Source organism: Sceloporus occidentalis, unplaced genomic scaffold (genome assembly GCF_023333645.1).
Source record: "Sceloporus occidentalis isolate IW3139 unplaced genomic scaffold, rSceOcc1.0.p SCAF_5, whole genome shotgun sequence".
Classification (NCBI taxonomy): Eukaryota; Metazoa; Chordata; class Lepidosauria; order Squamata; family Phrynosomatidae; genus Sceloporus; species Sceloporus occidentalis.
Genome location: NW_028316985.1, coordinates 174475861 through 174501076, shown reverse-complemented (window position 1 = coordinate 174501076; position 25216 = coordinate 174475861). Strand labels below are relative to the sequence as shown.

The window sequence follows — 25216 nt, the reverse complement described above, 5'->3', positions numbered from 1 at the left end:
TATTATTTTTAGTTCCTGCACAACAAGCCACTTGGTTTTGGAGTGGAGGGGGAGAAAAGAGGGTATGCTCCTATCTAGAAAGTAATGGAAAACCTTGTCAAATAAATCAGTAAACTATAGGCAAATGATACATGAAAGTAAATCATTTTGACTGTATAAAAGTAATATAAGTCATTTAAAAATAAATATTGTGTGTTTCTAACACACATTCAGCATGCTACAGTCTCAGCCCTTACTTTCTTCGATCTTATTTTGTTAATCTCACACAAAGATATGTATCACGTTTTGGTCTTTTCCTATAAATAAGTGACACAAGGGACACAATCCATTAGAATGCTTTTCCATGCATTCCTTGGTAAAATTAATTGACCCTGTATCCTGTGTCTAAAAGGAAAGTAAGTAAGATTAGCACACAGCCATAGCTACTGTCTGATGAGACTTTCATGGTTTCATTCCACAAATTCCTTTCACAACCATCAGCTATTAAAACATATTTTAAACCTTACTTCCAGCTTTCTTCTTCAGGATACTTCCTTTTGTAGGAACTGAGTCAATACAGCATACGAGAATAAAGTCATGATTTTGAAATGCACAAAGAGACACAAGAAGGAAGCCCCCAAACAAGATTTTTGGGGGGTGGAGCTTGGGCTTTGGGACAACTTTGCTGGGAGGGTGGAAAGGATCATTTTTGAAAAATCTGAGAAGTGGGCTGATTTTGTTCTTCTGCTCTTAATGTAAAAGCTCAAAATGTTCTCCATTCTCTCTTCTGCCCAATCCACCCTTCTCTTTTTCTCTCACACCCTCCTTCATTCAAAACTGAATGGATCTGGGCAGGATTGCTCTGTGGGTGATGGCAAACGCTGCAGCCTAAAATATACTTTGTTCTCTGTGTTGTTTACAACTGAGGAGACAGCGAGAGAGTTCTGATGTGTGCAGCCTGGCTCCGAGTCAGTATCCCTTTTGGATTCTCTTATTCATTGCACTTCTGACCTCCTTTTTGTCTCACGCTGCGATTTATATAGCTCAGTGTACTTTCAAAAACAAGTCCCTCTCCAAAGGAGTTGACAGTGGGGGTCCCTTCCCTGTTTGAGCTCCAACTGTTCACCTTGCACTGGCCTTGTACACTCCCCTACCTTACTTACAACAGCACTATGTGAGTGTGTGTGTGTGTGTACACCAGTATAGCACCGGTGCTAGAAGAAGTTGTTACCATTCCTGCTTGATGGAGTCATGGGAGAAATTGCAGCTAGCACACAGATAGTGGGAGTGTGAGCAGCAAAGCCGTCTGAGCCTGGGAGCAGCTGAGAACAGCAAGAGCAGCAGCAGCTTTGGTTGGCAGAGCTGGAGGTGACTACATTTGCAGCTGGCTCTTGTTTCCTTGGAGGACTCGCTGGAGGAAGGTGAGAGCTCTGTCTTGCTTTAGATTTCTTGCATGTTTCCAGCCACAGAGCCAGAGGGAGGTGGTTTTTCCCCCCTCTGTCCTATCTACATCTAATCTGTTCCTAACACTGCCAGGCACTAGTGAGGCATATCTGGCGACAAATCTTTATGCATCCTAATTTTTCCTAAAGAACCACTTTAGATGATGAGGACTTGGAGAATCAAAGTTCCTGTGGTGATGGATTCAGTTTCTTCTTTTGTTTTTCTTAAGTGGAGAGAATTTCAAGTGTGACTAACTATAAAATCTTTTTCACAGTTTACTCCTACAAAATGTACCTGATAAAGTATCATCAAATTTACGTCACTTGTACATTTGATGATGCTTTTCACTTTGGAAATATTTTGTCAGTAGCATTGCACATTGTTTATTCTTATTTCAGACAAAGGCTCAAACTTTACAGAGAAACTTGTGGGATTATCTATCTCCTTTATTGCATTCAGAATATATTAGCAGAGTTTAACCTGATTCACAGGGAAACTGAGTCCTGCAAATTACCAGTAACTCTGACACACGCCTAGGGTCATCCTAGGCATTTAGAAACCCAAATAACATATCCCTTGTTTGAGACTTTGTGCTTCTATAAACCTATCTTGCTGTAACTTGTTGTGGTTTTATATGCAGACATGAAAAGCAATCTGATAAAAACTCTAGTTCAATATGTCTTTTTAAATTGCCATTAATAATAGGTCTGGCATAGTTGTTTCAAATTTCTCCTGTCATAGTATGCATTGGAGGGATGGGACATGTAAATTGGTGGATGTATCCAAGTGTATTAAGATTCAGATATAGAGAAATGAAGAAACTGACGTTTAATGGGAAACATTTCCTGATAAAGAAGATCCGTTTTTTTCTTCCATGAGAACTTAGGCAGCAACAAACTTCCATATTTGCACTAATTTACGACAAGGAATAACTTAATCACAGTTATCCTCACACAGGTAGCTACTAAATTAGACTACTTGGGGCTGCCCTTGAAAATGACTTGGAAGCTACCACTAGTGCAAAATACTGTAGTAAGATTGCTCACGGAGGTACCATGCAGATAGTGCATAACACCTGTCTTAAAGGAAGTCCACTGGCTGCTAATTCACTTCCAGTCTGTATTCAAGGTCCTGGTGCTGACATTCAAAGTCCTAAATGGCTTGAGCCCTTAATACCTGAAAAAGTGCCTCTGACTATATATACCTTCCTGATGACTGAGATTGGCCAGATCCCACCAGTGGGGATTTTGTGATCATAGAATCGTAGAATTGTAGAGTTGGAAGAGACCACAAGGGTCATCCAGTCCATGCAGGAACTCTGTATGGGAGAGGATACTAAAAAGGGCCTTCTGGCTGTGGTGCCACACTTGTGGAATGGTCTCCCCTTGAATGCTGGACCAGCCCCAATTCTACTTTTTTTTCAACACCAGGTAAAGACATGGCTTTTTATTATAGCCGTTGGTATCTAATTTTTCCCCTAAATATTTACATTAAAAAAAGCCCTTCAGCCCTGTAAAGCTTTTAAAACTTGTTTCAGTTATTTTCATCTTGTTTCAAGTATTCATTGATTTTAACTTGGAATTGCCTAAATTGTTTATATTATTTTATTTGTTCTCTGTCTTAGATCTCATGCTAAATGAGTGGGAGAAAATTATTTTTAAAAATAAATAAATATTTTATGTTTATCTTTTGAATTAGCAAAACACTTTCATGCATTCTAGACAAAGAATGTGTGGAGAAAAAATCTGCATAATACAAAGCCACCCTATGATATATCTTTTTTTATGTTCAGCCCATTTAAAGAGGTATAATGTCCATTTGTCCTTAGGAACAAATAGCATCCATCCCCTTGGGATAACGTAATACCAATCTAATGCAGGAATACCACTGAGGTTTGAATTAAAACCACTGATAGCTCCTGCCATTGAGTACCTAGCTGTATTGCCCTGTCTTGGGCTCTAGGTTGTGTCTGCCCTAGAACCATGGCAAAATATTGGGAAAGTGTCAAGGAATGATTAGAGCAAGCTATGTACTATCTATGCCACAGTTGGTGTTAAAAATGTAATTCTTCACTAAGTTTCTTCTTGAAGAAATGAATAAGTAATTCAAGCAATTTTTCTTCCTGTTGCAAAAAACACTAAAAACCACACAGTTTTTGAAGCCTACTTACAATTCAGGACTTATTCCATGCAAAATTTGCACAGGCTTTTTTTTTTCCAACAGAAAACAGCTTTTTCTGCACAGGGACCAGCTTTTTCTGCCCAGAATATAATATTTCTGCATGGGAAAAGCTGTTTTCAGAGCAAATCATTCATGTGTGAATTTTGTACAGAGTCACAAACTACAAAAAGTCTGGTCAGTCCAGGATTCATCACATGATATTTTCTCTACAATTGAAAGAAGCATGTTTGTTACCACTTTAAAAAATATTTTTGCATATTATTTCTATTCCTAGTTAACGTGTATAATAACTGATTGTTCCAGAGATGGAAAAATGTAATATTTTAGACTACAAATTTCAGAATCACGTAGCCATGATGGCCATGGGATTCTGAAAGATGGAGTCCAAAAAAGTCTCACTTCTCTATTGGTCCCAATGTCTCTAGACATTGAAGCAGCAACTAATTACTCGTATGTTGGTCTAAGGTTCTTTCCTTTGCCGTTTGACTCTTTTTACCTGGTGTCAGGCATATGGGATAAGACATGGTTTACTGGCAGATGTTGGAAGTGACTGAGATGCCATCTGTTGAGGATGCTCTAACTTGGGAATATCTACAGGGGCTATGGAGATTGGATTGGTTACTCTACAAGATCCCCCCCCTTTTGACACTATGATACAGTGGTGGCTAATGGCTTCCACATCAGTGGAGCAGTAAATATCCTCTGGATTTTAGTTGGAGCTTTAAAGGGGTTGTCCAAGCTGCTGAATGTATTTTGGGGATTCAGGACTATGGCTAGCCCTTTAAATCCCAGAATGGATTGACTGCCCTACTAATATAGAAGCTGCTGGCTGCCGACTACAGTTGACTATGATTCTACTGTCGCTTCCAGGACAGGTCAAGAGATGTTGATTCAAGTTGATTAAAAGTATGGGGGAGATAGCAGACGAACTACTTGAAAATGACCAGAGACAATGACCTGCCAAGCAGGAGGAAATGTCATGCTGTCTCTGGATCAGCTGATATCAGATATTCCATTCAAGGGAAAATGAAAAATGCCTTTTCTCCCCAAGTAATAGCATAAACATTTTGGGTACCTGTCCTAAGGCAATTCTAGGCTGTTCATGTCTGTCTAGTAGGGGTATAAACAATATTGGCAAATTTTCTCATGCTTGGTAAGAAAGTATGTCTAAGGCATCCTATAGAAAATTCTGTCAACCACACTGAACTCTTTTGCCCTTTGTTTGAACAAGGAGGTTGGTGCTCCACTCATCAGAAGCAGCAGCAACAAGAAGAGTTAGTGTATGTGAAAAAAATTAAGGTGCAAAAATGTACCAAAAAAGTTTCCATTTTTAAATTTTTAAAAGTTATTTTGCACAAGAATTCCCCAAATGCACAAAACCATTGGAATATGTCAAAACCTCTCATAATTTTTCCCAGCAGGGAAGAAACTTTTGAAATGTTTCATTCTTGTTTGCAGGAGTGAAATAAATGGAAGATTTACATCACTAAATCCAGGTACAATAATAGGCGATAAAGAGTGTGTTTGGGAAAGTTCCTGCAAGCTGTATCCACCTCTAAGACTCATGATACACATGCTGTGGCTTTTCCTATTTGTTATAGAGTCTGAATTACAGCAGAAAAGACCCAAGGATCTTTTAATGTAATGCACACCCATGGTTCCTTAATCTTAGCCAAATTGCACCCCGAAGTCCTTCTACAAAGAGTCTCCAAGAAGGCCAAAAACATGGAATAGTGATTGGTTGTTGGACTAAGATTCTAGGAGAACAAGATCCAAATCCCTGCTTAGCCATGGAAACACACTGGGTAACTTTGGGCAAGTCACATGCTCTCATTATTAAGGGAAGGCCATCACAGAGAGAGAACAAATAAGATGGGCCTTCTCTGCTCCTTTGTAACTCAAGCACCAGTCTTCTGGTATATGCAATAAAGTCTTTCCGAACCTGGTGCTCTCTAGATGTTTTGAATTTGAACTTCCACTATTTCTCACTGTTTAGTTGGGGCTCATAGGAGTTTTAATCCATATGAGTGACACTAACTTGAGAAAGGCTGAAGAAATATATCCTTCCAATGCAGGAGCTCATTCTATTAACTGCAGCGCCTGATATACACAGAAAATTCTTCCCATCCCCAAAGCCATCTGACTTTGAATCCACTTCTGCCATCTCATAATGCCCTGTGATTCATCCTTTGCTTGACCTGCCTGTCCTAGGCCAAGCTTCTTGTCTAGACTCAGTTCTAAAATAAGCCTTGAATAGATCTCATTAAGTTTACCCATTATGTGTGCCAGCTGGCTTCATCCGCAAAAGAAGGTTCCAGAGCAGAGTACCATAGACTTATCATGCTTTACTTTATCTCTTTCCTTTCCTTTACTGTTCCACTAAAGCAATATATCCACTTCTCTGGCAAATGATGTGAATGCTTGAAAGAAATTTCTGTTGACTATATGCTACAGCACAAGCATAACCAAAACACTTCAGGAAAATAAAACCCAGTTACATGCTGAGAAGGTTAATTAGAATTGCTACAGTCCAAATGTCCATTCCCATTATGCATTGCCTAGTTACTGTAAATGTTTTTGGCCTTATTTATGTGCATGAATGGCATTTGCTCCTTAGCAGAAGATATATTAACCTCAAAGGGCACGTTTGTCCACTTTCCACTAATAAAAGCTGTTGCAGCTTTGCTGCTTGTGTCTTTGTTTGGAAAGCCGGAAAGACTATTCTCTCATTTGTCACAGTTCTGCTCTGGTTTTGTGCTGTCTTGTTATGCTGAATGAATTTTAGAGCATCCAGAGAGAGTGACTTTGAATTGTGAACTCTTGTTGATGTTTGTAAAGTCAGCTCAAGCCTTTTGGATGCTAAATAAAGTAGCAGTCCTAAAGGGACAGTCAGCTGCTGAGTTTTTATCTAAGGATTACAGCATAGGCCAGTCTGAAAGGAACTCAGGAAAAGTAAAGCAAACTTTGCAATGAAATTCTCCTGTTCCCTGGTGAAAAATCTTCTAAAAATGCATCTTGGAGGCTTGTTTGCACACTGATAATTTCTAGTGTTGTGGTTCCACACTGTGAAAAGTTAGTGTTCTTCTTTAGCAGGTATGATTGTGGAAAACACAGTGTTTTTAAAGTGCAATCTATACTTACTCCTTGGAGCTAAACTGGTATTAGTTCCAGGCAAAGTTTACTGACTGAAATCAACTGAACTGATGTAATTGGTGATCACAATGTGCCAGAGAACTAATGCAGAGTAGAGTCTGCTCTGGTACATATTAACACTGGGTATAGCAAAGATTTCTGATTACACAATGACACATTTTGGAGATTTGAACAGAAGTAACATTTGACTGAGTATTTCAGAGTCAGATCTGCTGCAGCTGTAATTCCTCAACAATGTAGGGATGGGAAGAATGTTTCAAAATATTTTAAATGGTCACAAAATATATTTCTTGATTGTTGAATAACTCGGATAGGAAGAATTGTGGACTGATGAGAATCTTCTCAGTCCAGGACTTATTCTATGCAAAATGTACACATGATTATTTTCTACAGAAAAACAAAACAACTGTATGTAAATGTTGCACAGGATAAGTCCAAAACAGCAAATAGCTAAGTTTTCAAATGCTTTCCTACAACAAGAAGAAAATTGCTACATTTACTTGTTGATTCACTGGAGAAGAAAATTAGCAAAGAATTACACCCCTTCTAGATGGTTCTCAAATTAAATGTTTTGAAATTGCAAAGAATCTAGTTGCATCGTGTGTGTGTGTGTGTGTGTGTGTGTGTGTGTGTGTGTGATAGAGAGAAATGGAAAAATAAACAGTAGCTGGGAGACAGTGGGCAAAGTTGGGTAGAATGATAGTGCTGGGGGAAAAGAGATGGTTCTGAAGAGGAACCTTGGAAAACAGATTTCTGGGGAGAGAGGAGTGAGAATGTAGCCTTTAGAAATATTTTTCACTGCAAGCCAGAAGGTCTTTCTGTCTGCCTGTCTCTCTCTCTCTTTAAAATGTTATAATCTGGTTTTTTGATCCAGGGGCTAATTTTGTGTGTGAGTGTGTGTGTAGTGTAGTGTATGTATGCATATGTACATATCCATTCCTGATAAGAACAATCAACATGGTATAATATTAATCTAATAGGCTGGCATGGACAACTGTGGCTTTCCAAACATTTTTGATGGCAGCTTCCATAATCCTTCATCATTGATTGTGGAGATTATGAGATGGGGATGGGACAGGAATGGGATCGCTCTCCCATCCTTATCTTGTCCTTCTTGGAATCGTGTGAAAGTATTTCATAGACGTTGTGCTTATCCTGTTATTGAAGTGGAATTGTATTAACTCTGACTCCCATTAATACAAAATGACAGGACAATTCCATTTCAATGATGGGACAATGACAGGATAAGTGCAATGTTGTAAGAAAATCTTTCACATGATCACAGTCAATTGCAGTTCACTGACGGGACACTGACAGGATAAGCGTGACATTGTATGAAAATCTTTTCGCGATTGCTCCATAAGGACAGGAAAAGGATGGGACAAGGGCATCCCTTTCCTTGCCTGATAATCTCCTGAAGTGGCTAAGGCTGATGTTTGTAGATTAAAACCAATTGCCTGTAGGACCAGTTGATTGCATCTCTGATAAATAACAACAATAAAAATGATTTTATGGGAACAGTATACCAATGGACTACAGCAGCTTCATAAAAATTAATCATTTCAGTATTGAGACCTATTGTGTTTCTTTGCCTTTGGAATACTTTTGTTCTACAGTTCCTTGAATGTCTGTGCCAAGCATGTACAGACATTTTGGTAATGTGAGAAATGACTTGCAATGGACCACTTGGTGCACCTTTTAACCTATGTCCCTTTCTCAAGTTCATATGCTTGGTGTATGGTTTTGGGGCTTTAATAAAGATGTGTATGTGTGTACCTTGAAGTCACCTGTCAACTCATGGTGACTTCATGAATTTTATAGGGTTTTCTTCAAGCAAGGAAGACACAGAGATGAATTTGCCAGTTCCTTCCTCTGAAATATAACCCACAGGTGCCCACAGCACCTGGTATTTGTTAGCAGTCTCCCAGTGAAGTACTAGCCAGGGTTGACCCTGCTTAGCTTCCAACATTAGACAAGATCTGGTGGATTTAGAGTGTTTAGACCTTTTAACAGAGATACACAACACAAGGATACACAGCACAAATTTGGCCTTTTCTGGGGACAATTTTAATCTCCTGTGAGTTGAGCTTGAGCTGTCTTCACTGATACCCAGTGTATTCATTCTCCCAGGCAATGGAGTTACTCATCACTTTTGCTTTGTTTTGCATGCTGCTAATCCTGTTTGCATGCTCAGCTGTACCAGTTTCAGTATTTCTGTTTTCTTGCAGAACTTTCAGATAACAATCAACTGACCTACTTGATTTTTCATCAATAGCCTTCTGATCCCTGTCAGTCATGGTCAATGGCAGAGTGCATAGATTGAATCACTGCCGAGAAAGTTATTTTTTTGATCAACAGTTCCCAGAATGTGCCAGTCAGGATAGCCACTCTCCATCCTGGCTGAAGGATTCAGAGAGATGCAGTTCAAGTATTTAATTATTTATTGCTATGCTTTTGATGGATGCATGAGGTTCCAGGTTTCAAAACTTGGCAATTACAGAAAATCAGGACAGGGAGAGGAGGTGACTCTTCCTGAACCTCAGAGAGTTAGGTTCAATGCCTTTTACATGTCAAGCTGTTTTTTTATTTTATTTTAATTTTGAAAACATTGGGATAAAGAGGCCTACATGCACTGACTCTATAATACGACAGCTCTGTAATATTGACTTGTCTTATGCAGCTGCTGTAACAATTTTTGTATGTATGTAAGTGGATGCAACACAAGTGTAAACCCCATTTTTCAATAGATGATGGTATTGAATTTAAATAATTTGTTAGATACTAAATGTTAGCCACTAGCCACTAGATGGCAGACCAAATAGAAAGCTGTTATACTGCTCCCAAACAACATTAAAATAAATAATTTAATATGGGTAGCCAAAAGAAAACAAGTTTTCAAAGGAAGGAATTTATAAAGCTATGCCATTCCCAAGGACTAACTTTGCAGTATTTCTGAATGAAAGTTTTTCTTTACAGTCTGACTGCTTTCTCTTTCAGCTTTACTAACTCAGGTTACATTGTCATCAACATGTATTGAACAGGAAGGCTTTGGTTATTTGGCAGTTGTGCACAGACCCTGGAAAAATTTCTTCTTTGGACTACAGCTCCCAGAAAATCTCCAATGGGTGAGATTTTCTGAGTGCTATAAACCAAAAGAGCAAAGGTTTTAAAATTCTGATTGTGTTTGATCGTGACTTGGTATTTTCTCTTGTTTATCAACTGTGAGAGGTATGCCTGCATGCCCAAGGTGCCAAGTTCAGGCCTGAGTGTGGGGGAGTATCCTTGTTCATAGGCTCTTAAACACTGGCTGGACAGTCATCTGTCAAGATTGTTTTGTTTGTGTCTTCCTGTATGTCAGGGGGTTGGACTGGATGGCCCCTGTGGTTTCTTCCAATTCTATGATTCAGAGGCAGCATACCCTTGATACTAGTTCTAAAAGAGACTGTTGTTCACAAGATCTGCTTGTATGCTCCCCAGTGTTATGTAGCTGGCCACAGTGAAAAGCAGGCTGCTAGACTGGATGGAACATTGATCTGTTGCAGCAGGGGCTCTTCTTGTACACCAGTGAATGATATCTGGCAGCCTGAAAAAAAAATGGGACTAGTGTTCATGGTAGAAGTAGGATGAAGAAGAACTTGTGATTTGCTTTGCTGCTGTGGCATAAATAGATTTACACAACACTAGTGCAGAGTAAGGCATCCTGAGCCCTTCCAGGCAACTACTATCAGTCCTAGCCAACAGGGACAGTGTTCAGGACTTCTAGGATCTGGAGCTCAAACCAAGTTGACTAACCCTATGCTAGCAAGAATTGTGTGTCCACACAGCAACAGATATGTTGTGCTGGCTGGAGCAAGAATCTCTGTTTACAAACAACCTGCGTTTTGTTAAATACTGTGCTGATAATGATCACCTATGTAACCCTTTGTTAGAATAATATATGAATGCCCAGGAGTGGTCCTATAATCCTCCTGGCAATGGCAGCATCTGCAAAGTGCTGAAGACCAAGGGTATGCATTCCAGTGCCCTCTGCAGTTTTTAGCCTCATTTCCCAGAATCCTTTATCATTGGCTGTGTTGATTGGACCTTATGGGAGTCATAGTTCAAAACTGCTGGAAGACACCAGTTCCTTGGTGTAATCCATGGTGGACCAATGGCTTTCAATGTCAACTGCCTGTTTTCCTACTCATTTGCATTAGGCTTGTTCAGGGCTGGATAGTCTTGCACTTTAGTATTTCAGTTACAGAGAAGAAAGGATCCAGGTTTAATTCCAGATAGGATGCTATGGGTGAGATTTTCATCGATAACAAATAATGCCACTAAATTGATGCATTTTAATTAGAAAACTGTGTTGTGAAGCTTCCAGGTAAAGGAAATAAATTTAAAATAAAATTTCCACATACTAAATAATTGTGTGCACGAATGTGCCTTCAAGTCACCTATCAATGTATGGTGACCCCATGAATTTCACAGGGTTTTCTTAGACAAACAATACTAAGAGGTAGGTCTGCCAGTTCCTTCCTCTGAAATATAGGCTACAGCACCTGGTCTTCATCGGCAGTCTCTTGTCCAATTATTGATCAGAGCTGACCTTGTTTAGTTTCCAAGATCAGACAAGATTTGGTGTCTTTCATGTTTAGGCCCCTAAATACAGTGACTAGGAAGTAAATGTATATTGTGTAAGTCATCCTACTGTTATGATTGGAATTGCTATTAAAGTCTAGTACACTGTGATATCTCTGCAAATCTGTAGTTGATTTTTTTTCAATTAAGTTATTTTCAAAAGCCAGGATTACTAATCACAGAAGTGTATGTCTTCTAAAATAATTAAATCTCTTAGTTAATTCATTTATGCAAATCCTTACTGATTAATACTTGATGTTACAATAAATTCAATATGTTCAATTTGATTAACTTAATTGATGTTACTTTCCCACCTCCCAAACCTGTTATATTTTATTATATTTTGGTCTTGTATTCACCGTCTCTGAAATGTATTACAATGAGCCGGCGCCATATGCGGGCTCATTCTAGGTGGCTACCAGCTTACGCAGAAGCCGCTGGAAGATTGGAAGAGTGGTGCGCATGCCCGTGGTACATGTGCATGGCCGCATGGCAAGCACGATCCCCATTATATCTAATGGGGCTCCAGCATACACGCTTTTAGCCTTATGCAGGGGAAGGAGGTCCGGAATGGATTCACCGCATAAGGCAAGGGTGTACACATTCCAGTTCACATTCATAAGGCAAGGTGGACTGTACACATTCCAATTCTTTCACCTCCTCTCCAGTTTCCAAGATCTTTACTCTCATACTACTGTCTTTGTCTCACCATCATTCTCCACCTTCCATCCCATCTCTGCCATCTCATCATTGTCATTCCTCGACCTCACTACCTTCCTCATAGTCCAGTTTCCTTTTCCATACACCTTCACTGTCTACTATCTCCTTTGGTCGCCTTGACACCACATTTGTTTCCGTTCTCACACCTACAGTCACTCTCACTCTTAGGTTTCTGTTCCCAGCTCCTCAGTCTACCACTATTGTCCCATCACCTCCACTCACCTCTTGCTTTTCACAACCTCCACAGTTCTTTACCCCCAACTTTTTCATTTTCCACAGTCATCAGCCTGCTGGTCTGTCCCATCTTCCTGCCACTCTTCTGCTCACTTCCAATCCATTGCTCAATGCACTGATCCCAGTCTCCCCTCTCCTCTCCTCAATCTCCACTTTGCTTCAGCTCAATTTGTTAGTCCCACTGCAAGTAACTCATCTTTCTTTCTCTGACCTCTTCTTCATCTTCTAATGTCTCTCAAATCATTCTGAATTAAGTGCTCAATCCTTGTTTTTTTTTCTTTTTAATAAAAAAAAATCAAGTTAGTTTTGAATCCACTGAGAGAAAATTGAGTTAGTTTCAAGTTCACTGAGAGAAAATTGCATTGTGTGTGTATACATACATACATACGCACACATACACATACATACACATACAATGGCTTGGGTCCAGAATACTTAAGGGAACGCCTTCTTCCGTACTGCCTGTCCCGCACATTAAGGTCCTCAAGTAAGAACCTACTTCAGCCAAAAAGAGCTAGGCTAACTTCGGTTACTCAAAGGGCCTTCTCTACTGCTGCGATGAAGTTGTGGAATGACTTGCCGGAAGAGATCCGCCATATCCCCACTCTTACAGCCTTCAAAAAGGCTCTTAAAAGCGATCTCTTCCAGCAGGCCTTCCCAACCTAGCTAATAAATTCTAGCTTCCTCCCTTTGTGTATGTTTATGAATATGATCTCAATTTTGTGATGTATGTCTCTCTGCCCGACAACTTGTTTTTAATTTTAACCTAATGCTGTATAGCATTTTATTGTTTTTAAACTCTCTCCCTCTCCCTCTCCCTCCCTCTCTCTCTCTCTCTCTCTCTCTATATATATATATATATATATAGCCAGGATTACTAATTTTGCTTTTCTCTGATGGAGCATTGAGTGGCACTATGGTATCCGCACATCTATCAAACTGAGAGTGAATTTTCATACATAGCTCTAGATGTACCAAACGGAAGCCCTGGAGCATTTAATGTGCAAATATATAAATATATAAATAAATGATACATGCATTGAAAGTCTTGTTTGTATAAGTATAATGTTCTAGTAAGTTCAGGAAATTTGTAGTGTTTGGGTTTTGCAGGATTCTCCTATACAGGTTGAGTCTCCCTTATTCAAAATGCTTGGGACCTGAGATGTCTTGGATTTCAATTTTTTATTATTATTATTATTATTATTATTGGATTTTGGAATATCTCAATTTGCATATGCATACATAATGAGATACCTTGGAGATGGACCCAAGTCTAAACACAAAAGTTATTTATGTTTCATACAAGCCTTATACACAGATAGCCTGAAGGTAATTTAAACATTTTAAAAATAATTTTGTGAATGAAACAAAGTTTGTGTACATTGGACCATCAGAAAGCAAAGGTGTTGCTATCTCAGCCAACCATGAAAAAAGTTTTGGATTTTGGAATTAAAGGGAGACTCAACCTGCATCTTCTTTTTATGCCGAAACTATGACGGTGTAAAGGCTGGCCATAAAGGCAGGCCTGGGGGCAGAATGGGGGTGTGGCATCTGCACGATGCATGTCCCAACTCCACCCTCTGCTGGTGGGATGCTGCATTCCTCATCACAAAGCAGTACTGAAAAGCCATGGCGCCGGTGGCTATGGTGCCCTTTCCATGGCACAGAAAGGAGCCACTTTTTGTGGCTACTTTTTATATCATGGAAAGGCCAGATTAGGGCCACAGTGTGTGGTTGCTGTGGCCCCTATTTGGTGAAGAAAGAGGCGGCTGCAGTCTGCCCCTTAGGGTTGGTCTATACAGCCCCTATATTTCTAAATGCTCAACTACAATGCCAGAAATTTTGGGACTGATGAAAAAATTTATTTGAGAGGGCAGAATTCATATTTGTGGGCCAATACCCACAATTCCCCCACCATTGCTTCACTGCTTGTGATCAGTATAGCGACAAATGCAGTGAGGTCCTGGATACTGTATCAGTGGCAAAAAGGTGAACAGTTTGTGCGATGGCTCATTTCAAGAGCAATTAGGCACAATGGGAACTTGGCCTGCAACATCAAGTCCAGATATTCCAATCAAATGCCAATACTTAATGCAAAATATATGAAAGTTATAGAAGCTTCTCTGTGGGTTATGGAAAATGTTAACATGTGCAGTAGCGGATATTACTGTGTCAGGATGAAAAAGTTACAGTTCATTGTGCTTTCATCGACTGTACTCCTTCCATTGCCTTCCACTTTGATCTCTGGGTCAGTATGAAATGAAACAAAAAGATGATTGCTTGTGTTCAGATCTCCCGTCAATCTTTAGAAATGAAACTCCACATCATAGGTTGGAAAGATTGTCCCCCCGCTTCAAATAATTTCAAGATGAAAAGATACCACTTAATATTTCTAAATAGCTATGTAGTGACATGCACAGGCTTTTGTGGTAAAGGCCTATTAAATAGTAGTGGTGTGTGAATTTGTTATTTTCTTTACTAAGCCTTCTCAGAAGTAGAATTGTCTATTTTTTGCATGGACTAGGAACTCAAATGCAGTCCAGTTCAAGAGTCAAGACTGAAATGAACTGGGTTGTCAGACTGATTTTTGTACCCTATCCTTGCTTGTCCTGCAAACATCCCTTCCTTTTGGTTTGGAAAACCATGAACTAGCTGAGAGATTGGCAATAAAACTGAAATTGCCTGGTATTTACTGACATACAGTCTGTGTTCATAGTGTCATTGAGATTTTATGATTTAAAAAGTTGGGAAGTGAGCTCTTTTAACATTTCTTCTCAACTTTAGCATCTAATGGAAAAACACAAACCAAAACATGGCTGTTCTAAGTAATTCATGCAGGGAGCAAAACACATACATGTACAGACAATTTCCAGGGCCATCTCAAGACATTTTGCTGCCATAGGTCATGATGGTATCCTTTCTTATTCCACATACAGAAGTCAACTGAAACAGCAGCTGAATCTTACTTCAGCTCTGGTCACATGAACAGCTTATAGTGTGTGAAGCAGTCTGCAGGGTTTATGAAGCACCTTGACACTGCTCTGGTCCCATTCACCTTTCTGAGCATCTGCTGAGGTACTTGCCTCACTCTGCCCAGTTGTAGAAACAAGCTTGTGATTTGGGCTGAATAATTCTTTATCCCCATCCGGTACAGCATGTCTACAAAAAATAAGATGTATCTAGATGAGTCCCTATATTGAGAGAAAGATGGGATATAAATAACACAACAACAAAAACTAGTCTTTGCCAGTGCAGAAATAATGCTCCTGGTGAGAGGGAAGTGGCTGTCTATTTTGCAAGACTAGAGACTGTTGGTATATTGGAGATGGTAGTGTTCACCTGGAGCAGACTACAGTTGGTCCTCTGTATTCACAAATTCTTTAGCCATAGATTCAACCATTCACAGATTGAATATACACACACACACACACCAACCAAAAAGTAAACCTTGATTTTGCCATTTTATATAAGGGATGCCATTTTTTTCTGCCATTGTACTTAATGGCACTTGAGCATCCACGGATTTTGGTATCCATGGGAGGCTCTGGAATCAAACCCTAGTGGATACCTAGAGCCACTCCAAATAGGAAATCTCTACTTTGTTTTTGTTGTTGTGTGCTTTCATTGCCAAGAAATCTCTACTAGGGCAAGTGAGCAAAACTCAAGCTTCATAAGTTCATCTGATTTATACTTCAAAGTTCATTCTTATTTCGATGTGTATTAGACTGTGGTGTGTTTTTTTTCCTTGCCCAGAAATCCATACATATTTCCACATATTTTTTTCCTTAATTTACACATTTTGGTTCATATCTTTTTTCTCCTGAGTAGGGCTGTAAGGGATGCATGCAAAATTGCTTGGCTTTGATATGTCAAGACAAGCCACCCCCATCCCCAAAGAAAGGTCAGCCCTTTTAGAGTTTTTCACATTTTGGGACTTGTCTGTGAAAAATTTATTTATACAAAGATATTTATTTTACACATAGTTTTTTTTATGGGGGTGGGGCGGGGGTTGGCTTCCCCTCCCACAAAACAATTTTTCACAAAAGATGTCCTGAAATGTGGGGCTTTCATACTCTCACCCAGCAGAGAAAAAAACCCTTGAAATTCTTTGTTTCTGATCACAGAAAGGAAACAAAAATATTATACACTGCTACTCTTGAGAACATGTTCTGCTTTCCCAGTTTTGCATATCTGGAGTTCCAGCCATTGGTACTGTATGTGCTGTTAACCCATCTCAAGGTTTCATGGCTATTAACTACATTTTCAACCTTGCTGGTGAGGCCAGTGTTGGCATCTTAACTCCCACATCTGGACCCTGATAGTATAGCAGAGGAGATCTGATTATGCGGAACACATTGATACAGGGAATTACTCTCTGTCTCTCCCACTCTCTATCTGAAACTGGTGTCCCTGCCTCCCCCTCCCAAAAAGAAGAGAGAGAAAGAGAGAGAACAGCTCTCTAAATGTACTACATTATAAAGGAGGCAGGGCCCTTCACCAATGACAAGAATGTAAATGCTTGGTATGATATATACTAAGAACCCAATTTATTGCCATAAAGATAAATGAAAGCTTTAAAAAATATGGGGTGAAGCTATTGGGCATTTTGCTAGATAAGCTCTAAATATATTACAAGGCATAGTTGGTCGATATTTAAGAGATTAATTTTCAGCCTCTTAAATTACAGCTATTACAATGAGACATATACTAAGTGTGCTGTCTTTTGCCCAACAGGCTACAGATTTTTGTGTGTCTGCATGTTGTGCCAAAATACTAGTCTGCCTCAAGGCATGCCATCATTATAATTTAGCAGAGGAACCCAAGGAGGAAGCTATTTTGATTGAGCTGCTGTGAGACAGCTATTGTTTAAATTGCTTGATAACTTTCTGTCAGACAAAGCACTCATCAGTTATTTCAGAAATAAGAAAATGAAATCCCTCTTCTCAACCAACTCAGTTACAGTCGGTCCTCCTTATACGTGGATTTGCCATGCGCGGATTTGAGCATACGCGCATGGCAAATCCGGAAGTTGTCCCCTCTCCTCCCCCCAACTCTTTCCTTCCCTCCCTCCCTACTTACCTTTTCGTCGCTGGTGCCGCGTCGCTGCTGCTGCCGCCGCCGCCTCAGCCGCAGCCAGGGGGAAGGCCGGGGGGGGGGGGGTTGGAGGCCAAGAAGCCTCCAGCCTGCCACCCGGCCCTTCTGTGGCGGCGGCGGCGGCAGCAGCGGAGCACCAGCACCAGAGGCCTCTTCGGCCCCCACTCCGCCGCTGCCAGCACCTCTGTGCAAGGGCCGGGTGGTGGGCTGGAGGCCTCTTGGCCTCCAGTCCACCACTCGGCCCCTGCATCGAGGTGCAGGCGCCGGCGGCGGAGAGGGGGCCGAAGAGGCCTCTGGCGCTCGGCCTCCTCCTCCTCCTCTCCACGGCACCGCCACCGCTGCCAGGAGAAAGGCCGGGTGCTGTTCCTGGAGGCCGCCAGAAGCAGCACCAGGCCTTTCCCCTGGCTGTAGCCATGGAGCGGAGACCTCTGGCGCTGGAGGACCAGCGCCAGAGACCTCCTCTCCGTCGCCACGGCTGACGGGGGAAAGGCCGGGCGCTGCTCCTGGAGGCCTCCAGGAGTAGCGCCCGGCCTTTCCCCTGGCAGTAGCCACAGAGGGGAGGCCTCTGGCGCTGGAGGACCAGCGCCAGAGGCCCCCTCTCCGCCGCCATCGCTGCCAGGAGAAAGGCCTGGTGCTGTTCCTGAAGAGTCCACCAGGAGCAGCACCAGGCCTTTCCCCTGGCAATAGCTGTGGAGGGGAGGCCTCTGGCGCTGGAGGACCAGCGCCAGAGGCCCCCTCTCCGCCGCCATCGCTACCAGGAGAAAGGCCGGGTGCTGTTCCTGGAGGACTCCAGGAGCAGCACCAGGCCTTTCCCCTGGCAGTAGCCATGGAGGGGAGGCCTCTGGCACTGGAGAACCAGCGCCAGAGGCCCCCTCTCCGCCGCCATCGCTACCAGGAGAAAGGCCGGGTGCTGTTCCTGGAGGACTCCAGGAGCAGCACCAGGCCTTTCCCCTGGCAGTAGCGCCAGAGGACCAGCGCCAGAGGCCTCCTCTCCGTCGCCACGGCTGACGGGGGAAAGGCTGGGCGCTGCTCCTGGAGTCCTCCAGGAACAGCACCAGGCCTTTCTCCTGGCAGCGATGGCGGCACCGTGGAGAGGAGGAGGAGGAGGCCGAGCGCCAGAGGCCTCTTCGGCCCCCTCTCCGCCGCCGGCGCCTGCACCTTGATGCAGGGGCCGAGTGGCGGACTGGAGGCCAAGAGGCCTCCAGCCCACCACCTGGCCCTTGCACAGAGGTGCTGGCAGTGGTGGCGGCGGAGTGGGGGCCGAAGAGGCCTCTGGCGCTGGTGCTCCGCTGCTGCCGATGCCGCCACCACAGAAGGGCCGGGTGGCAGGCTGGAGGCTTCTTGTCCTCCAAAACCCCCACCCGGCCTTCCCCCCCGGCTCCGGCTGAGGCGGCGGCGGCAGCAGCAGCAACGCGGGACTGGCGACGAAAAGGTAAGTAAGGAGGGAGGGAGGGAGGGAGGGAGGGAAGGAAAGAGTTGGGGGGAGGAGAGGGGAGGGAGGGAAGTTGTCCCCATTGGCAGCACGCATGCACGCGCGCCGCCATTGGGGACAATGGGACTTGAGCATACGCGGATTTTGATATACGCGGGGGGGTCCGGAACGGATCCCCCGCGTATACCAAGGACGCACTGTATAAAACAAGACAAAACTAGAGGATCAAGGAATCCAGTTTTTCTTAAACATCTTGTCAGATCTAAGGCATGCATTGTCCCAGCATTTTATTGGAGGTACAGCCATCTGAACATATCTGTAATAGAAGCATCTAGACCAGGGTGGGGAAGCGTGTGCCTCATCAATTGTTTTGGACTTCATGGCCAGTTGGTGTCCAGAATATCTGGAAATTCAAAGTTATCCCACCCCCGATCAAACTATTTACATGCATTGTGGAACACCATACCCCATGAATAGCAATGCAGAATGAGTACATGCACCTTTTTAACATGTAAAAATCTAGAAATTTTAGTAAAAAAAATTGCCCTCAGAAAGCTGAGTTGATTTACACATGGTCAATGTAAATACTGTACTTTAACTCTTATTTAAAAAGGAACCATCCCCTGGTAAAAGGCAAGAGTGTAATCTATCCTGGAAGCACTGAACCCTTCTCTGCTTTCACATCCATCCAGCCTTTAGGGCGAGCACAAACAGTTACGCCTGCTGGAATTTTGTAAATTCTTTGGCATTGTTTTCCTTTCCTACATTCTTTAGATTATTTGTTATATGCCCCTAAATTTTACCCTTGACTTATCCATGGGTCATATCAAAATCCATAATTTTGCCCCCCCCCCCCCCGAAACCTACCTTTGACTTATAAATTAGGCCAATTTACTGTTGAGTATGTATGGTATCATCTTGTAAGTGTCATTGTTCACCTGTCATCACAGGCAACTTTTAAGTGGGCATGCTTGTGGATTTTGTTCATCCTCTTTCAGCAAAATGATTGATTTCTGTCTTCTGAATTAATACAACTGTCCTTTGGTGTTGGATGTACACAGTTTTTCCCCCCTGGCTTTTTAAAAAATCATCCCATCACATAACTAAATCTGATTTACTGTATGACACTTTGTGGTATTCTGCTGGTGAAGTGATCCCCTGATTAGTTGGAATCATTTAACCATTAAGAAGATTATAGCTGTCAAGAGAAGCAGTGAGCAAAATTGTACAAACAAGGCTGGGGGATGCAGGTTTCCATTGAACATTTTCAAAACAAAGGATTCAAGGCCTGAACCCCCCCCCCCCCTTTCAAATATTCTTTGTTCACTATTGGTTTTCTGCCCTTCTTGGCAGCTTGTCATCTTCAACCAATCTTGCTGCCTATGTGAGCTCAAACTGGTCTGGCTGCCTGATTTATTTGAAGATTTTTGCACCACTGTGTTTTTTTGGGGAGTGGGGTAGGGAGAACCCATCATAAATTCCTAGCACATTAAACAACTTGCTCCATCTTACCTTTTTCTCTGCCTCTTTTCTTTGTCTCCTGTCGGGATTACCACATTTCTAATTGAATAATCTTTTTGCTTTCCACTTTCTATTGCTTTAAATAAGGTGGAAATATCGCCTTACAAACTGGGACTACCTCAGAGGCCATAATTTATGCAAATTATACAGCGAACAACCCATTTTAGAGATCTATGCATTTATAGATTTTAACTGGGGAATTGTTTTCCTCTAGTTAGTTTTTCAGTTCCCAGGAGTGACCAAAGAACTGATTAAACTGCTAATAGACTCATTGCATTTGTGCACACACATGCATGAAAAAAAAAACTGCAGGTGGACCAAGTTTCCTTTAAAAAAAAGTGTGCATAGATATTTAAAAGGGGAAAAAAACAGAATTGGGGACATGAGTGGGGGGTAGACATGGTGAGAAGGGATGGCATCATCAGGTATTTGCCAAGTTCCACACCTGAATAAGGAAGACTCCCTGTTAGTCCCATCAGACCATCACTTCTGATGCTCCCATTCTTTTCTATTGTTACCCAATCATTTGCCTTCTCTAAGGAGGTAAGGAATGAGTGGAGCAAGGAGAAGGGCCTGTAATCTGTGTGCTCATTGTTCTTTCTCTCCCTTTAACTGATAGTATACACTGGCCTGGAATAGCTGCTCTCAGGTTGCATCCTCCAGACAAGAAAAGTCTTGGCCTGCCATGTGACTCTGGATGAGACCTTATATAAAGTTGGCAGAGAGCAAAATCCTTCCAGCATATGTACAATGAGCCTGGGTTATTGGACAGGGATGACAGAGATGGCCAACCCATTGGGGGCAGAAGGGAACTTCCACAATACCCTCATGGCCAAGCAGTGACTATTTGGATGAAGGGGGCAAAGCTGTGCTTGGGTACCATCTAATGGCTCTTGTAGTTCTGAGCAAACTTCTTACATAGGGAGATACTGGTTACCCCCATACGCAGTGTTGTTTAAAAGTAGGCCCATTAGTGTAGTGGATATGCTACCATAATGCCTCAATAGGATTCCATAGTCTATTTATGGATTGCCCTTACTTGAAATACTTATTTTGCATTTGAAACTTGGATTGACTAAACCACAGTTTGAAAAGATCTTTGGAGTATTACTCCCAGAATTTCTGGCCAGGGGATCTGACTGTTGTAGATTAGAAAGTAATGTTTGCAACCTCTGGCCTTGATCCTGTCATTTGATCCCACCATGCCTTGAAGCAGGCATCCTCCTACCTATCACCAGCTGGCCACTGCCAGGGTTTTGCTTTGCTTTGCTTTGCTTTTACAGAGAATGCTGCACCAGATAGCTCACGAGCCAATCCAGTAAAGTGTTTATTGAACAAGGACTTAGTTCATATGGATTAGTTCATGCTTTAATTGGTAAAAACAACATAAGTATGCAGAGATTTTTTTTAATATTTAAAATGCCATTGATGGATTATTGGAATTCACATTTTAAAAAAGTACAATAGTGGCAGACTAAATCCAATTCCCTTCTGTTCTGAAATGTAAGGACCAATCAGAGAATCATTTTGCCTTTTTAACCATGAAAGCCCAAACCTATCTCTCATGTATTTTATTGATCATGTCTTATGCAAAGAAAATTATTGAATCAAGAAATATGTAGTTGGATTCTAAGATGCCCTATATGTTATTTAAATTAGTAAGTAGCACGAGTCCTTTCAGCTACTTAACTGAATTGTATTCAAAGTTAGAATGAGTTTTATTGATTGCTGTTGAGGCTGGGCTTTTTTATAAAAAATCTGGAGGAAAAATTAAGTTTTCCAGCTGGAGTGCTAGTTCAATGGTACTGTATATTCAATCTATATACATTAGCCATCTGTTAGGATTTCTGGCGCTTGTAGTAATATTGGGAAAGGCCACACAATGTGAGTTGATATTGATTTATTGAGCTAATTATAAACTAGTCATAGACAACATATTACTTTAAATTCCTTTCTGTAAAAACTAAAGCATAACAATAGTCCAAAACACATTGCAAAAATAATTCAGTTTCAGACCTCTTTAACTGCCCTGGCTCAATGCTAGGGAATTCTGGAAACTGTAGCTTTGTGAGAGAGTTGTGGTGCCACAATAAACTACAATCCCCAGGATTTCTCAGCATTGAGCCAAGGCAGTTAAAGTGGTCTCAAACTGGATTATTTCTGCAGTGCATTTTGGACTTATGTTTCACTACATTTCCAATGTAACGAGAGGAAACTTCACTCCTTTTGTAATGTTTTTTATTTATTTTTCTGCTCATATTTCTCCTTAGGTTTGCTTTGTACTGCAGTTCAGTGGCTTCTGGTATTCTGACATTTAAGAAATTTTAGGTGAATGAAAAGGAGGTGAAGTTACTTTAAAATATAACTCTAATATTACCTAATTATTTCTGTGTCATGAAACGGTATCTAAACAGTTTCCAGGTTCTGCCCATTTAAGTTATAGTCATATCAAAATCCTTTCTAACTGTTGGCTCAAAACCTTCCAGGCATTTATTCAGAAGGACCAGCTCATAGTATTTTTAAGCTTCAGTGCTCACATTATACAACCCCTTCAAAGATCATGATGTCTGAAGGAACAAAATGAAACTTAACCATGAGATGAGAATCTAAAGATTGGATTTAATTTTTAATGCCAGTGCCCTTGATAAGATACATATTGTGCTGGATGGAGAAGAAAAATTGCAAAAATGTGCACTCCTATGTGAAATGTGAAAATTGATTCTTTTTTAAAAGAAGAAGCATAAGCCAGGCCTGGCAGACAGTCTAATGCAGCCAGACATGATGGGTGATTACTTATTCAAGTTTTGCGTGAACAAGGTGCAAAAGATAAATTAGAAGATAGGGTAGTATTTACAGGAAGTGGGGGAGAGTGTTTGAGGGCAATCTACAATACTGTAGTGCATTGAAGCAATATGAAATACAGATTGGAGGGGGAAGGTAACTCTACAAGCAATGTTGTAGAAAGAAAAACTTCTAGAACTGACAATGATCATTTCCTCAAAAACAGCTAATTATTTCCTGGAGCCCTTTGTTGTAACATCTATCACAGCATAACACATCAGTTGTCTACTGTTATATCTAGCAGAACATCTTCAATAGCTTGTTTGTCAGTTAAGTTAAAAATAATTTATGCAGAATTAGTATTTACATTTTTATTACAAAGACATGTTGGCCATCACCAAAATTACACACAGTACTGATGACTTTATTTAAGGAGGCAAATCATTTGACCAAAGACCATTGACAGCAAAAGTGACAAACATTAATGGAACTAAAAACTGTCAATGAATTTTCAGTGACTATCAGGAGTTATTTTAATAGTTAGTCATAGTAGAATCAATATCTAATCCATAGTAATTTTCTGGACCACAGGCGAATGGCTTTATGAATGACATTCAGTAAGCCATTGGATGCATTTGTCTTCTCAATGTGACAGTTTAGAAGTGCTTCTCCCTATTCTGCTCACTTATGAAGTCCCATGAGCAAAACTGGGGATGTCCTATCAATTGCTCACCCTCTCTTGCAGAATGCTTCTCTGATGAGTGCCTTAAAGGAAAATTGGCATTCAAATCAATAAACAGAACATTGATAGTAGATTTCCCTCATTCACTTATCGATGTAATATTAAGGCTGGTTCACACATCAAGGTAGTCCTAGTGCAATAACCTCAGCAATATGAAGACCACTGTTGGCTGAGTAAAACTTGCATGAAGTGGAAACTGTGAAATGTAAACCAGAGTTATGAATGATTGGCAATTGGACTCCAAAACCCTTGTAGGAAAGACTAAAACTCAGGAATTTATCACACAGCCCCTGGGAAAGAGATGGGAGCGTGATGAAAGGGAGCGGGATGGGAACAGAATGGGGCAAGGGATGCATTTTATCACATGCCAGAACGCCAACGCCGCTGCTGGAAGCTCCTATTCCATTCCTGATTCGTCCCAGAGAAGGCGATTTTCAGGAACGCATCTGAACAGTTCCTGAAAATCACCTCCTCTGAGATGGATTGGAAATGGAATGGGAACTTCCGGTGGCGGCGTTCTGGCATGTGGTAAAATGTGTCCCTTGCCCCATTCTGTTCCCATCCTGCTCCCTTTCATCACACCTCCATCACATCCCGGGGGTTGTGCAATAAACTCCTCCCTTTTAGTGATCCTGATTTCCATGCAAAAAAATCCCAGGTTCATTCTGTGGAACTCACATGAAGAACAGTAACTACTATCTTGAATCCTGAAGAGCCATTGCCAATCAATGCAGACAGTACTGACCAATGGTCTAACTTCATAAAAGATAGCTTCCTATATTCCTGTGACATGTGACAGACAGTAGGCAAAAGTGTTGTGTATTCCCATACAGATTGAGTCTCCCTTATCTGAAATGCATGGGACGACAAGTGTTTGGGATTTTGGATTTTTTTTTCTTTCAGGTCTTGGGATACAATATTTTCATATACATAATGAGATATCTTGGAGATGGGACCCAAGTTGAAATGTGAAATTCATTTATGTTTCATATAACCTTATACACATAGCGGGAAAGTCATTTTATACATAATCTTGTTAATAATTTTGTACATGAAAAAAGTTTGTGTACACTGAACCATCAGAAAGCAAAAGTGTCACACTCTCAGCCAAGTTTTCAATTTTGGAATATTTCGGACTTTGGAATTCTGGATAAGAAATACTCAATCTGTACCACATGAGCCCTGCAAGCTCCCAGAACAACTGTGTGAGTGAGAATAGGATTGCCATATCAACAGGACCACTGCACTGTGGCTTACCCTGGCTTTCTTATAACTTGAGACCATTAAGCAGATTCTTTTATTAGTCCAATTCTGGG

At 41.3% G+C, this 25216-nt stretch overlaps 1 protein-coding gene across 3 annotated transcripts in view; it reads left to right on the top strand.

Annotated features, from left to right (window-relative positions):
• The window catches only part of ARHGAP24 (Rho GTPase activating protein 24), a 308726-nt gene that overhangs the window by 136542 nt on the left and 146968 nt on the right, over positions 1-25216 (top strand). Inside the window, exon 1 of one of the 3 annotated variants that reach the window (XM_089526174.1) lies at positions 988-1400. The exons of the other annotated variants lie outside the window; for them this stretch is intronic. The gene's annotated coding sequence lies outside the window, so the exon portion shown is untranslated. Of the gene's footprint in view, positions 1-987; positions 1401-25216 lie in introns of those variants that run through there. 3 annotated transcript variants of the gene reach the window in all.